This window comes from Galeopterus variegatus, unplaced genomic scaffold, assembly GCF_000696425.1.
Source record: "Galeopterus variegatus unplaced genomic scaffold, G_variegatus-3.0.2 Scaffold2937, whole genome shotgun sequence".
Lineage (NCBI taxonomy): Eukaryota > Metazoa > Chordata > Mammalia > Dermoptera > Cynocephalidae > Galeopterus > Galeopterus variegatus.
Window position 1 is genome coordinate 222627 of NW_007729048.1, and position 16538 is coordinate 239164.

Below are 16538 nucleotides of genomic sequence, written 5' to 3' on the forward strand. Positions count from 1 at the left end.
TCCCCCAAAACTTAATCACCTTGTAACTGTTGAGGGTGGAAAATTCTACTATGGTAATTGAAAAGTGGGGCTCTACAGAGGTGGTTAGATTGTAGGACCATGCTATAGTGAATGGAATAATAACTGTGGTCAAGGGTGTGGTTCTGAGGACTTTAAAAAGAAGATGAGAGGTTAGTTTCTGTCTGGTCCACCATTTTCTGCCATGCAAGAACAAGACCCCTGGATCACCATGACCACCACCAAAACCCTCACCAGATGTGTTCCCTGGACTTTGGACTCCCTAGTCTCAGCAACTGTAAGCAATACATTTCATTCTCTTTGCAAAGTACCCAGGTTCAAGTATTTTGTTATAAGCAACAGAAACAGACTAAGACAGCTGGGATTTGTTTTTTACATGACACACTGTTATCTTAGCAAAATAATTGATCTAACTAATTAAAATTTCATTAAGATTACAAAATGCCATGGAATTCAAATACACGCATTTTACAGAATTTCTAGAATAAATGTATATTTAAAAGTTGGTGAGAGATTTCTTTAGAAGCTCAAGAAAGTAACTCCTGAGCATTCTTAGACTGCTAGGTCAACCAAAAGATTTCTGTTTCATTCTTTACTTTATTTTTCTTAAAATAATCACTCTTCAATGTATGGCAAAGCTGGGTAATTCCTAAACAGCCAGGCTGGAGCTTTCTCTGGGGACATTACAGCAGACCTGCTATGGCTTTGGGAGGTGAGAGTAAGCCCTAACAAAGTGGGAAGAAAGTGTGAATGTCAATGGTAGTGATTGTTAAACAGACTGTAGAAAATGGAGAAAAGATTAAGCCGAGTTTAGATGACCTCTGTGTGCATTTAAGTCAGAATGGTCCTTGGCTGCTCATAGCCAAGTTCTTCTTCACAGAGCACTAAGCCAGGCAGCAATTTAACAACACAGCTGATTTTCCTTCCTCAGGCTGTCAGTAGTTTAAGGCTGGATGTTTAAAAAAATAAACAGTCAAGTAACTGTTACAACCTATAAAGTTTTGCATTTTTTATTGGCTTGAAAATTCACGCTTTGGGCTAGAGAAAAGCAAAAAGCAAGTAACATTATTTTTTTAACAAACCAACATCTAATTGTTTGCTCTAAAAACTAATAAAAATATAATCCTAAATTTAATTTTCATATCAACGTGACCTGTAGCTTCATATCTGATCCCTTCAGTATCAAAGCTATGCACAGGTCTCTTTTTCTAAATATGCCAGACATAGACACTGTCCTAAGTTTTTCCACCAATGTCTCAAACCCCTGCTATGGAATGATGACTGTTTTGCCAGCAGGGGAAGTGGGAGGATGGTATTGCATTACTGCTGCAGCTAAAAAACCATCATCACTGCCATTACTGCTGCAGCTAGCAGAGGTCAAAAACCATCATCACTGACTAGAGAAAGATAAGCAAAAGACAAACGATTTTTAATTTAATAAAATGCATTTGATGGTAGAAAATGACATTGTCTAATCTTAATTTTAAAAAATAAACAATATTTTAAGTCAGCATAATTATTGAGTCTTCTGTGAGAAAGTCATGTTTCTTCATGAGTTCAAAATTACATATACTAAATATTGATTTATATTTGTCTTTAAGTAGTTGGACTGTTTCCTAATGTAGAGCTCGAAATAAGTCTTTATTTCAGAAGTAAGTCGTTATTTCAGAAAGCATAGAATAAAATTTCCTATTGGAAGTGATTTAATCATTAATTCATTAAGTTAATTTATGGTTTGAAAAATAAAGATAAAACCTAGTATAATTCTTTCAATGCAATTTAATTCCTGCATAATACCATTTCATTTAAATATTATACATATATTCATATAATATATTATATATATTCATATAATAATTCATATAATAATATTATACATATTATTCGTATAAATATATTCAGAATATGTATAATATTTAAATGAAACAGTATTATGTAGGAATTAAATTACATTAAAAGAATTATACAATGTATATTGAGAAGTAAAAAAGAAAAAAGAAAAAAATATTGTACATATTTCTTATCTTAGATTTGAAAAATAATAAGCAGGATATTTTAAAGAGACTAATATTTTTCATATTTTACGATACATGTATTTTATTCTAGGACACCCTTTACATTGGCATTTCTTTTCACTGTTTTTCATTTTATCATGTCATAAGAATGCTTTTCAAATTATGTAATTAATATTCTGTTTCCATTTCTTACCTATAACCGGAATGAAACTTAATAACTTTGATAAAAATTTCTTTGTCTCTGAATGAGAAAGTGAGAAAAAAAGAGGAAGAAATGAGAAAGAAAGAGAAAAAGAGAATTAAACTACATACATGTTCTTTGAAAATGCTTAAATCTAGAAGATTATTGAGGCAGCAGATTCCCAACCCTCATGTCTACCTTGTCTTTTTCTGCTGTGAACATGGCATCTATCATTCAGTGAAGGTTTAAAGCAGATAAAAAAATAACCATAATGATTTTCATTTTCTTCTGATGTAGAAGGTGGATAAAGTCAGGGACACAGGCCTGTGTCAGGCAGAGTTGTCATTTACTAGTGTGTAATGGTGATTTCAGTGTGTTTATAGCACCTCAGCCCCGGGTAATTTCAGACAGATGAAATAACATGCCTTTCAAAACAAAGTAGAATCAAGCTCCTCATTAGTAGAAGAGGCCAGTATGTCTCTTGGGGATGCCACTCATCTCAGACACTGTCTACTTTAAATGGCTTGTTTTAGGGCATGTAATAGATACTCATCTTATTTCTTTGAGTTACTTTGCCATGCCTTCCCAATCTTCACAAACTTTGCCATGTCTTCCCAATCTTCAATGGTCACTTATTCAATTAATTTGGGACTACTAAAAACATTGACTATTTGATTAATCCTAAGTTTGCACTTTATTTCACACTTTCATCTGTTCCAACTTCTTCAAACTTGTGTGTGTGAGTGTGTGTGTGTGTGTGTTTTCTTACCCTCTGCTGTTAGCCCCGAGCACCTGATTTCTCAGTGTGCCATCCTCAGACTTCTGATTATGCTAATGTAACAAGAATGAATGTTCCATGACATATATAGTATAATAAGCATCACATTTCTTTCCTTTGAAAATTTTTCTTATATTTTCTACTCACCAATATTGGCACAGGGTACAGTATTAATTATTTTTTATAGTTCTCTCCTTTTCCCTTTAGTTTCACTGGGATACCATAGCTGCCATAGTCCAGGGAAAATAGAATCTGCTGGCTCTCAGTTAATAGCTCTTGCTCTTGGTAATGATTCCTGAGCGTACCGTGACACACATGCAGTGGGCTTTCCCTCAGTAGGCAGAAGTCTCCACAAGGGAAAATAGAATCTGCTGGCTCTCAGTTAATAGCTCTTGCTCTTGGTAATGATTCCTGAGCATACCGTGACACACATGCAGTGGGCTTTCCCTCAGTAGGCAGAAGTCTCCACAAACTATCCTCAAAGCACTGCCTCATGGACTTTAACCAATCTCTCAAGATTATAGTTCTCAGGGTCCCAATCATCACAGGTATTCCCCATGTACCCCCATCCAAGCTCGTCAGCCTTTAATACACTGATGGCAAATTTGGTGTCACTCTGCCACTTAGAGAAACTAGCATTATTTTCTCCTCCAATTTGAGGAATCTTCACCTTTCTTGCTCACAGACTACCAGCTTTCAACACTTTCCATTCTAGGGAAAATTTCCAACTCATCTTCAGGATGTGCTTAGGGCAGTGATAGAAGAATGATGGCCCGAGGGGCCATAAACAACTCATAGAGGGGTTTTGGTATGGCCTAGGCCATGTTTTGAAAATTGGGTAATTTCATATTAAAATCTAGATTTAAAGTTGGTCTTGAAACACAAAGAGGTGATTAATCATAATTAGGGACAAGCAAATCCATGATTTAAAAAGCACTATTATTTGACTGAAACAAGTACACTAATTGGATAAATTTCACATTAAAGAGTTAACATATTATTTCATAAAGATGAGTTTTTTCTCATATATAGTGGACAATTGGTGATTATGGTTGCAGAACATGTGTTTACATAAGGTAAATGTACCCTAACATCATTGGAACCTTCTCATCAGTCTCTGTCCAGGTGGTTCAGATGGAATTAAAATATATTTCCTGATTGCAGACGTGGACATGTGATGTAGACATGGTCAATCAGAGCTAAAGATACTAAATAGTATGCATTTTTGTAATAATAGTAAGACAGATGTTCTTTTTCTGATGTTCTTGAGACTGTGAGGATGTGTCCCTGGCACTGTAGGGAGCAACTTGTAAGAAAGAAGCCAACAGGGAGGAAAGCAGAACTTAGGGACAGAGGAAGGATGACGATGTATGATACTCTCAGAGCCCCTTTTTTCAGCTGTATTTGAAGCTAGTCTGTCCCTGGACAGTTTAGATCAATAAGCCAACACATTCCCTTTCCTCTCTTGGCCATTTCGAGTTAGGTTTCTGTCTCCTGAAATCTAGAGGACTAACAAGCAAGCCTCATACGTACATATTTTCACACCTGTGGATTATCTTGTTCTTAACTTCTCTCTTTCTCCTAAAATGTCTCTACAGCCTTTCAAATATGCTCCTTCATACTTTTTCCCTTTTTCAGTTGATTGGACTTGTCAATGTTTTGAAACACAAATGTTCCATATGGCAACCTGGGATCATGAACAACTGCATGGAGCAGACATGAATTTCCCACCCTTGACTGTTACATAGGAAAATAAGTAAATAAATAAAACTTCATTGCTTTATAAACCACAGAAATTTGGGGGGCAATTTAGCCTACTGTCACTAATTTGTCAACATATTTTATAATTCAAATTTAGCTGATGGCCACACTATGATTCACACAAAAGGTGAAAATTCATATAGAACATTAATCATTTTGATGAGAGTATCTCTACAATTATCTAGAACAGGTATTATGCTTAAAGACCCTATCAAATGCTAGCTGTGGAGGACTGTTTGCTTTTTAATAGTCTAAACACATAAAAACAGGAGTGCCAGTGTGGAAAAGGTAAAATATATAAAAAATTAATTTGTATTTCAATTTTAGTTTATTTCATTGTAAATTTATTTATTTAAAATGGTAGTAAGAATGTTAATAAGTGAAATCAGTTGCTTTTACTGATTAAAAAGAAATTACACAATAAATTGAAAGAAAATTTAGAAGACAGTGAGGTCACATATTAGAGCAAAATCATCCTTTTTTCCCCTCAATAATTCAAATTTTCACTCTTGTGGCATTTGACCAGTGTTCATAAAATCCACCCAAGGACTAAAATTATTAGTGATTGGTTGGAAACTGAGGTGAGCAGGCATTTAGCAATTGTTCAGTGGTCTGTAAAATGAATTTCTGATCTCAGTCCAGTCATAAAACCTATCATCACAATTGATGCAAGTCAATGCCTTTCTTATCAGTCTCATCAGGGAAGCCTGAGACTGCCTGAAAACAGACACAAATGTCTCCTACAGAGCCCAAATCTGTAAGTCAAAATTAAGGATCACTGGTAAGGGAGTTACTCTCTCTGCTTGAATCATCATGTAGCTAAGTGCAAGGATTCAAACGATGACACTAGTTCCTTCAGGAAGATTTACATTCTCTCTCAAGATAGAGTAGAATAAATACCATGAAAATCCTACGTCTTGTAGAAAAGAAATTGAAGGTAAAGAACTGCTTCATCCCATGGGGCAGGAAGGTAGAAGGTTGCCTATGGTCTTAGTCAATACAGCAAACATTCTGAATTGGAAGTTGTGTGTCCAAAGAAGGCCTTGACGGCTAAGTGAACCAATGGAATTCAGAGTGCATTAAAGGGTCAAAATTCCACATATATTTAAATTAAATGTTGTTATGCTGTCTGAAATAACTTGACAATATTATATTTTCAAAATTCTAGGTGTCCCCTAGGGCTTTTTCATGAGCCCTAAAATAAACCTTCTGTAGCAATCATTGCCATTTTTTTTTGGCAATTCGTAAGTTTTGGCCTCTTTCATAAAGTTAAACTATTCTGTTAGGTTGGTTTATGTGGGACTTGGGGAAGCAATCAAAAAGATTAAAAGTTAGGTCTACTTGGCACCCAGTGACAAATTTAGCAGTCCCACCAGACCGGCCCTTGCTCCTCTTCACCTTAGTTCCCTGAAAAACTCTGTGGTCCTTTTATAACCTGAGAGTTCTTTCATCTTGGCATCCTTTTGTGATTGCAGAATTAGATAAAGTTGAAATCTTAATATGTGTGTAATCTTTATAATGATATGATTCTAGATATTGGGAAAGTGACATTTTGGGGTCAAGACCCATCTACCTAACATTCCAGACTAGAAGTATGTGCTATATGTAACAAGATCACAATAACTTACAAGATTTAAATCAGGTCACCAAATGAGAATAAATATAAGGTCATCTTGAGTACAGATACCTCCAAAATAAAGATTAACTTCTGAAGTTTGAAAACTTTCTATTCTCTTTTCTCCTCATAAAACCCCTCTTAACTATAAGCACTACAGATTAAAAGTGAAGGGAGTGCTAACCTGGAAGGAAAGTTTGTAATTCATAGGAAGGTACGTACTGTACAAACATTGGCAAAGACGTATGCCTTTGATTTAGACATGGTAGAATACACTTCTTGATGCCAACAAGTATCATAAAAATGTAAATGGTGTTACTTCACTTTAACATGTATAAATGACTGGTCACTTCTTTCTCTACTCTACTTTTTATTGTTGACATCCTGTACAGAATGGGATTGAGGAGAAGGCCCTGAAGTATTCTGTGTTTCAGTCAGAAAATAACTGGTTATCTTCAAAATACCTAAACTGTATGATTATATGGCATATGGTCCTGGATTGTGTAATATTAACTGGGCAAAGGCTGGGAAATATTTTCCTAGAAACCTTTACTTGGTAAGACTCTTAAGTTATAACTGGCCAAAAGAGGAATCAAGAAAGATTTGGGAGCTGAAAAGGAGACATAAAGCCACTCTCTCAGAAGATCATTACAATCACACACGGTGACAGAGAGTTGCCAGAGGGTCGCAGCTGGTCCTTGCAGTCCTCTGCTTGTCTTCCCAACTGCTGGTCCTGCTGGTCAAAGCAGCCCCAGGTTTAGCACCAGGCACTTGGCTGAGGACTCCCTGATAGTAGTTACACAAAGGTAACAGCTTGTCTAGAGCCTGCAGTTCCCATAAATTTGTCTAGATGTGTCCTCTTCACAGTCTAACTTTGGTTGTCGGATATGTTTGGCTTTTCAGACTCCCTTGCAAGCATCATTGGCCCATGAATATCAGATTTTATTGACTGTTGTTTGTATTTCTATTTCTCTATTTCTCAGGAAATCACAGGAAAATTGTAGTATAGGTTAAGAGAGGTAGTCTCTCAATTATTAAACTCTATCTATATGGAATATTCCATTTGTTTAGTTTTACTGATTACAAATATTTTAATTGTCATTTAGTTAATGGGGCACAGATATATTCTTGAGTTTGGTCCACCACCATCCAGGTACAGTTTATCACAAGGTAAAAGTAATAAAAATCTTCAATTACTAGGGAGGGGTCAGAAGAATAAATTGTGTTAATTTACTGTTTCAGCATATACTAAACCTGGTGTGAGAAATGGTGTGCTCCCAAACCAACAAACTAGTCCCTAATTATGAGCCCTCTTTTGCCTCTTTCAGCATCTTTGTTCAATGTCTGCTGTGTTTCCTACCAACTGTCATCTCAAAATCCTCTCAATTGGACCAAAGCATGTACAGACACTGAGGATATGACATTCCATTTCTAGCTGCAAACATTTTCCCCCTCAGATTGGTTTAAGACTCAATCACTCACTTTGTTTATAGTTGTTGTTTTACTCTTTCTGCAATTGTTTAGAAGAGTTATGTACTGCATTATGAACCACACCAAACTTGATGCCTTAATACAATAATCATCATATTATGTTCATGATCCAAAGGCCAGGAATACAGTCCCAGCTTAGCTGGACGATTTTTCTGTTCTATATGGCATCGGACAGGGTTACTGAACAGTATGCGATTGACAGCCTAGCTGGTCTGAAAGATCCAAGATGGCTTTATTCACATTCCTGATGCTTCGACTAGAGTAGCTGGACGCCTGTGCTAGTAGTCTCACCCTCCCTCGCCATGAGTTCTCAGGGCCTCTCCATGTGGTCTGTTCAGCAGGGTGGTCAAACTTCTAACATGGCAGCTTAGGGGTCCAAGTATGAGTGCTCCAAGAAATAGAAAGTGGTATCATGTCATTTCTGCCATGTTCTATCAGTCAGAGTAGTCACAGCACCTGCCCAGATTTAAAAAGCAGCGACATAGACCCAACACTTCAGCTGGTGAAGCACAAATTCTAGTTACCTCTAATTCATCATATAATCAGAAATGGATAAGTACATATGGTCACTGAAAATCTTAATATGTTAGAGCTGGGAATGTCCTTAGTGCTCATTCAATACTCTTCATTTTTTTAAAAAATGGTACTATTTTCCAGTAGGTATTTTGTCCTACAATCATTATTATCTACAACACCAGAAACACATTCCAGTGCATAGCAGTTACTGAGTAGATTATACATATATAAAGAAAAAGTCTGTGCATATCAGTTTATCATTTGGAAGCAGCATATTTTTAGTGATTGAGACATGGGTTCTCAAGGTGGACACCCTGGGCTTGACTCCATGTTCTAGTATAACCTCGGCTAGTTACTTAACTTTTCTGATCCTCAGTTTCCTCTTCTGCAATAGTAACAAACTACCTCATAGGTTTGCTGTAAGGATAAATGAGATGTCGTATAAAATGCCAGGCACACAGTCAGTGGTCAATAACTGTGTTATTGTTTTTACACTTTGCATTAGGATGTTAATACCATTCTTTTCTGAAGACATTTAATTGTCTCATTGTTATCTGGGTAAGGTCATCAGCTGAGTATAAGGTGAAGGGGAAATTCACGAATATTGAACAAAAAGGAGAAGCTATAAAACTGTTTTCTCAGAGAGTGGAAAAATGGATAGAATTTTAGAGAGACTGAGTGACCCTTTGAAATCCGTGGTAATAAATTTTAAGCATAACCAGGCAGTTTAGCTTAGTTTTTCTCCAGCAGTGTTCAGTTGTTTAAGTATAGTTGCTGAGAAGGCGAAAAATGGGTCAAATAGAATTGGAATCTTACAAGGCATATATGAAACACAGAGAGAGGACTGAAAGAGTTAAAATATTTTGCAAGAAAATGATGATAATGAAAGACTTTGATACTAAACAAAATTAGGAGAAAAATTATTTTTCTAACACAATAGTTTCATTCCTTTTAAAATCGTACCTTTTGAAGAGGTATAATAATTTTGTATAATGCCAAGGTCCAGTTTTGTCCGTGTAAGAAAGATTAAAAAGTGTGAAGATAAAAGTCATTGAAATTGAGGTCAAACAATGCTGCTGTTGAATCATGTGTTCAACTATCAGTGAAGACAGGTTGGAATTTAAAGCCCTAGAAGAATAAAAAACAGTGACAGAGAAGGAAGAAGATAACAGCAATGATTAGGAGAAGGGCTGATTGAATATCCTGATGTCACCAGTCTCAAAAGGCCAGGGCCTTATCTGTGAGAGTAAAAGAACAATTTTTTGAAACCTGTATCTTACAGCAAAAAGTAGTTGAGCTGATTCTCAAGACCCTGAGGTATACCAAATAGGGTAGAATTAGCCACAATATTTTGAAAAGGCTGTAGGCAGGCTGTATCTTTGCAGGACTGGAGGTATCTCTTAAGTCACAGATGCTGAAAAAAACATTCTATCATCATCATCATCATCATCATCATCATAATCATTGCCACCATCATTGTTATCTTAATCATTATTTTATTATTAAATTATCATTAATAGTCTCACCAGGATCAAATGGAAAAGATTGACCATGAGCACACAGGGATGGTAGATTCAGAAAAGTGCAAAACACTAAAGGTTAGTTGTGTCCTGGAGGTGCTTACCTACTGTGTGGTGACTGGGAGGTGCTTACCTAGTGTGTGGTGACTGAGGATAGCATGATGGAGAAGTACTGTGGACTCAGTTTCCAAAGAATTAGTTCTATTCATACTGGTTTGAGTGGATTGTATTCTAAAGCAGCATTTCTCAAAATTTAACATGCACGAGTATCACCTGATGATCTTACTCAAATGAGGATAGCATGATGGAGAAGTACTGTGGACTCAGTTTCCAAAGAATTAGTTCTATTCATACAGGTTTGAGTGGATTGTATTCTAAAGCAGCATTTCTCAAAATTTAACATGCACTAGTATCACCTGATGATCTTACTCAAATGCAGATTCGGATTCAGTACATCTTGGTGGAGTCAGATTTGCTGCTTTTCTAGCAAGTTCCTAGGTGCTACCCTCCTTTGGTTCACGTTAACCCAAATGCTGTCCAACTTTGCTGGTAACAGAAACCAGTGAGAACTAAGTAAAGAAAAACCCTATTTTTTACCTACTATAAAGTGAAAAACAATCAGAAGAATGAGATTTAGATGGTTTAAAAAAACATATTTACAATTTAATGGCTTAGTATTAGTTATACCTATTTTCTATTAATTAGTTATACCTATTTTCTATTAATAATCCCAAAAGTGTTTTAGCAAGAATTTGGTTAGGTCGTTAAACATCTCAGCTAGTTTAAAATGAGCTCAATTTTGGAGCAGGGAGAGAAAAACTGATGTATATAAGGTAGAAGATTTCCCCCCAAATAGCACTAATTTATGATATTAATTAGATGGTAATTTAAGAAAGTTGTATATCATAATTATGTACAATTTGTACTTTTCCATTAAAAAGATTGAATTGACATATGCATTACACAGTGACCAAAGTGGTTTTTTGTTGTTGTTGTTGTTTTGTTTTTTATAAGTCGTGGTAAGGTGACTGAACTTGGGAGAAAGTACTAATCCCTACGTCTCACTAAAAAAAAAATACACAGATATATTTAAGCATCTTGGTATATTCCTAGACAACTTTTAAAAGTCAACTAATGGAAAAAAAATTAAATTTAAAAAGCTTATTCAACTATTTTCTTAGATTATTTGGTAAAATGCCTGTGAAGAAAATGTTTACATTGAAAAGTTAATTCAAGTAAATTTTCTTATTCAAGAAGTCTGAAGCAGCACAGAAGGATTAGAAGGCTTCACGATGAGTGATAGATACAGATATAATGTGTATGTTGACTTGGAATTATGTAACAAATGTCCAAGGGAAGATTGAAGGATAAATGTGATTCATTTAGTTGCTTGACTTTTCTTGGTATTTTCTCATGTAATCATTTAGATCAGGAGTGTCTCCTCTCTTTGTACACACCTCAAGGTGTTCTAAAATGCCTGACTGGTCCCCTAAATAGGTACATACACTTAATTTTTTATTGTACAGCGGGCCTCGTAGCACTTGTAATTTCTCTAGGGTATTATGGGAACTCAACTTTAAGGACTGGATGAAGGGTTTGCTGTGGAGACAGAGCCCTGATAGCATTGAACCCATGCCTATCATCTCAGAATGGAAAGCAGTATGTTAAGAACCCAGTGCTTAGGTGGTCAGAGGTTAGGTCCCAAGGGTCAAGCAGCATCACTCCTGACAGAATGGTTAGCCAGGACTGTGGTCAAGTCTCTGTCCTGGCACAACCCCTGGCTTTCCAAGTGACACCCAGATCTCTCAATCAGTTTTCAATGACATTTTTCTTGTAACAGGCTATCAAAGGAACCTCACTCAGGGATAAAGTGCAGACATCTAACCTCAGACACATTGATCCAAACATATGCAGGGCCATATTCTAGGATCGAGGGATAAAACTATGAATGCAACAGTCCCATCTTCGAGGATTTTACATTTATGTGCTCACAATCTTAGTAGTGAGAGGGAAAAGGTGAAATCATAATTCTGCCCTTCCCTCATTGTATTAAGTTTCTATTGTTCTGTTACAAATTCCGCACATTTTGTGTCTAAAGATAGCACAGATTTGTTCACATTTCTATAGAAGTCTGACATAGAACTCGCTGTTGTAAAGTCACAGTGCTGTCAGGGCTTTGTTCCTTTTCAGAGGCTGTAGGGGCGAATACGTATCCTTGCTTGTGTAGTTTCAGTGGTCATGCATACTTCTTGGCTCCTGACCCCCTTCCTGCATCTTAAAAGCCAGCAGTGTTGCTTCTTTCTGATCATTCTTCCACAGTCATATCTTTCTCTGACTGTAGCTGGGAAAATTTCTCCACTTTTTAGGGACTGTGTGATTAAATTGGGCCACCTGGAAAATTCAGACTAATTTCCCTATCTCAAGGTCATTAGCTTAATCACATCTACAAAGCATTCACGAGTTGTGGGGATTAGGATGAAGGTATCTTTGTGGGGATATTATTCTGCCTACCACACCCTTTGTGTACTTTTCATCTCCTTTTTGAAACTATTAAGAATCACTTGAAGGTCATTAGCTTAATCACATCTACAAAGCATTCACGAGTTGTGGGGATTAGGATGAAGGTTTCTTTGTGGGAACATTATTCTGCCTACCACACCCTTTGTGTACTTTTCATCTCCTTTTTGAAACTATTAAGAGATTTCCTTGAAATATCTTCTTAATCAACTCAGAGGCCCTCATCTCTAATGAATAGTTGCAAGCATCAGCTAAACTGCCAGTTTAATTATTATGACAGGACTTCATTACAACTGCATGAAAAATATCTCATGGTATTTATCTATCAATCTATTAAAGTGTGTATTAAATAGCAGCTCATATTATTATTTCTCTTTAGTGTGCATCTTAGTTTTACCAGACTCCCTAAAATATTTATAGAGTACAAGGGATACTGTCAACAAGGCATAAAAAAAGCATTGACAGTAAAAGGCTAAAGCAATTTAGGACAACCCACATAAATGAGGACTATCCCATGCAATGTGAGGCTTATGGTTTCCTTACCCACCGACCAAGTAAGGGGTTTTAATTTGTTCTATTGCAATGTGATTTGATGCTGCTCAAAGAAGATGATTCTGGCTACAACGTGGGGAAGAGACTGTGGAGGGGGAAGAGAGGAAGCAAGGAAACCAGCACATAGCCCATTGCATTTGGGTATAGCAGCACAGATGCTAAGAAATGGTTAGATGTGAATTACAATCTGCAAATGGTTGGGACTGATTGGCCATGAAGGTGGATGCAAGGCTTTAGGATTTTGATGTAAACAAGTAGGCAGAGAGCAGTGCCGTTATCTGAAATATAGATGACTGTGGATAAAATGTTGATGTGCTGCAGGGCATGTGAGAGCTCTATGATTAGATTTATATTTTAGAATTATTATCATGGAAGAAATACAGTCATATGCCTTATAACGACCTTTCAGTGGATGACTGACTACATATATGGTGGCAATCCCATAAGATTATAACAGAGTTAGAGGTGTGTAGTAGGCTATATAACCTAGGTTTGTGTTAGTATATTCTTTGAGGTTTGCTCAATGACAAGATTGCCTAACCCTAACCCTAACCCTAACAATGCATGTCTCAGAATGTATCTCAGTCATTAAATGATGCATGGCTATATTTAACATCTTGTGACTGACTGACCTCTCTTGAGTGTAATGTAAAGGATGGGCAAGTTTTGGGGTTGTTTAACGTCAAAAAGAGGAGGAAGAGCCAGCAAAGGAGTTGGGCAGATGGCCAGTGAGGAAGAAAATCAAGAGAAGAATATAAGCAGCAGGAAGGCATCCAGTGGGCCAGTGACACTGACACTTCAGAGGCACATTGAGAACTGGTCACTGAGTTTGGCAATTTGAGGAGCTCAGTGTGTGATAACAACTTCTTCGGTGGAATCCTGAGGACCAAATCCCAATTGGTGCCTGAAGAAAAGAGAACTGAAGATGAGTAACATGATGTTAATGAGAATGGCTAGTACAAAAACAAGCAATAACTGTCTCAGAGTTTTCTTTTGAAAGACAGCAAAGAAAGGGTGATTTTAAGACATCTATTCTACTTTTCATCTCAATTTTAGATTTCTACCAGCCTGTTCTTCTATGAACCCCCACCTTTCACACTAGGATCAGATGACTACCTTACAGTGTGAACTTCACTAAGTTTTTTAGTCTTTCTGCCCTTAATATCCCCATCTTTAAAATGGAGATAATAAGAGTTGTTAGTATGAGGTTGTTGAGAGGATTAAATTGGATAATATATGCAAAATCACTGGAATAGCATCTTTATATTGTTAGTGCTCTATTATATTTAGATTATCATTATTATTTTTGTTGTTATTACTACACAGAATAACACAAAGACTTGTTTATCCTGTCTGCAGGTTAAGGGAGTTCCCATCCTATGAACACAGTGACAAATCTCTTCTCACCTTTCCTTGGAGGGAAAAAAAAAATGCTGTTCTACAACAACAAAAAAACAAACAAACCCCCCAAAAAAACCCCAATAACATCACTAGAATTTTTAGACTCTGGTATATAAAATTTCATACATACCTATAATTTGTAAAAATAGAAGTGAAATGCTTAAATATTTATTTCAATTCACTTTTAAAACCATGCATGAGCAAGCTTAAGAGTTTCTACCAAGTAATTTAATAATCAGAACTGCAACCATCTATTGAGATCCCACTCTATGTCAAGAGCTGGGTTAGGCAGTTCACACACATTATCGTGTTTAATAGCCACAGTACTTTTTCTGCATAAGTATGAATATCTCCATTTTTACAGATGAGGAACCTGAAGTTTGGAGTACTTCATTAATTTTCCTGAGGCCACAGAGATAACACAGAGCAAAACAAAGTTTAATGGATGCTATGGTCCTTATCTTTCTACTGCACAGAAATGCTCAACTGCATAGTACATGTTTCTAAAACATCTATTGAGCGCTTATTCTGTACGGTGACCTTCAATTACAGCAGGATTGTGGGGCATGGATCATAATACTCATTATACGAATCAGGACACAGAACCTCTAATAGATCATGGTAATTTGTCCAATAGAACATTACCTAAAGGATTTGAAATAGGATTGAAACTTGGATTTTCAGGCTGCAGGTCAAGTCTCTTTCTGCTTTGCCAGCAAGCCTCCTTGTAGAAGTTTCTGTCGGGGTAATGGAGGTCTGAATAGAGGATCAAGCAAATGGTTTTTTCTTGGTTTTAATTTCAACATAATTACTATTACAAAAAATAATACATACAACCCCCAAATTTGGAAAGATGATAAAATTTACATTGCAAACTTCAATTTTGGGCTAATTATATATTACTTTAGTTCATAATAGCCTACTCTTCCAATCCACCTATTTTCCAGTTGACTTATAAAGATTTAAAATATAATCCCTGTATTCCAATTACATCTTTCTGGCAAAAATAACTAATCAATTTTAAATTTGCTTTTTCCTTGACTTCTGTACTGCTTAGATCAGGCTAGTGATATCAAAGAATCAGTTATTGAACCACTCCAGAGATTTTTTTCAAGGAACAATATTTTTGAATTTATTAAAGTCTTTTAGGGCTAATGTTGTTCCAATACTATTTTCCCTGTTATACCATAGTTTTTACTAATCCCATATATTTTTATATCATCTTTAATCATATGCTCCATTATTTTCTGTATTACCAAGTTTTCTGTTGTTTAGAAAAGAATATGTGAAATTGGATAATTTATAAGAAACAAATTTTATTTCTTACAATTTTGGAGGGTGGTAAGTTCAAGGTCCAGGAGGTACATGTGATGAGGGTCTTTTTTTGGTGAGGAGTCTCTACAGAATCACATGGTGACCCAGGGCGTCGCATGGTGAGAAGGAAAGAGCATATTTATGTGCTCACTTACTCTCCTTTTATAGCCACCAGAGCCACTTTCTTTTAACCTATTAATAGCCTATTTCTCCTAGGCTACAAACCTGTATGGCATGTTACCATAGTGAATCCTGAGGGGCAATTGTAACACAATGACAGTATTTGTATATCCAGACATATCTAAACATAGAGCAGGTACAATAAAAATATGGAATAAAAGATAAAAAGAAATGGTACACCTGTATAGGGCACTTACCATAAATGAAGCTCGAAGGACTGGAAGTTGCTCTGGGTGAGTGAGTGGTGAGTGAATGTGAAGGTTTAGGACATTACTGTACACTAATGCAGACTTTATAAACATCGTACACTTAGGTGACACTAAATTTAGGAAAAATCGTTTTCTTTCTTTAATAATAAGTTAACCTCAGCTTGCTGTAATTTTTTACTTTATAAACATTTTACATTTTTTTTAAAACTTTTTGACTCTTTTGTGACAGCACAGCTTAAAATACAAACACATCTCATAGCTGTACAAAAATATTTCATTGTATCTTATTCTATGAGCTTTTTCCTATTTTAAAAACTTTTTTTTTTTTACTTTTTGAACGTTTTTTATTAAAAACTAATACACAGATACACACATTGGCCTAGGCTTATATAAGATCCAGGTGTTCCATCTCTACAACTTGTCCTACTGGAAGGTCTTCAAGGGCAATAACATGCTAGGAGCTGTCGTCT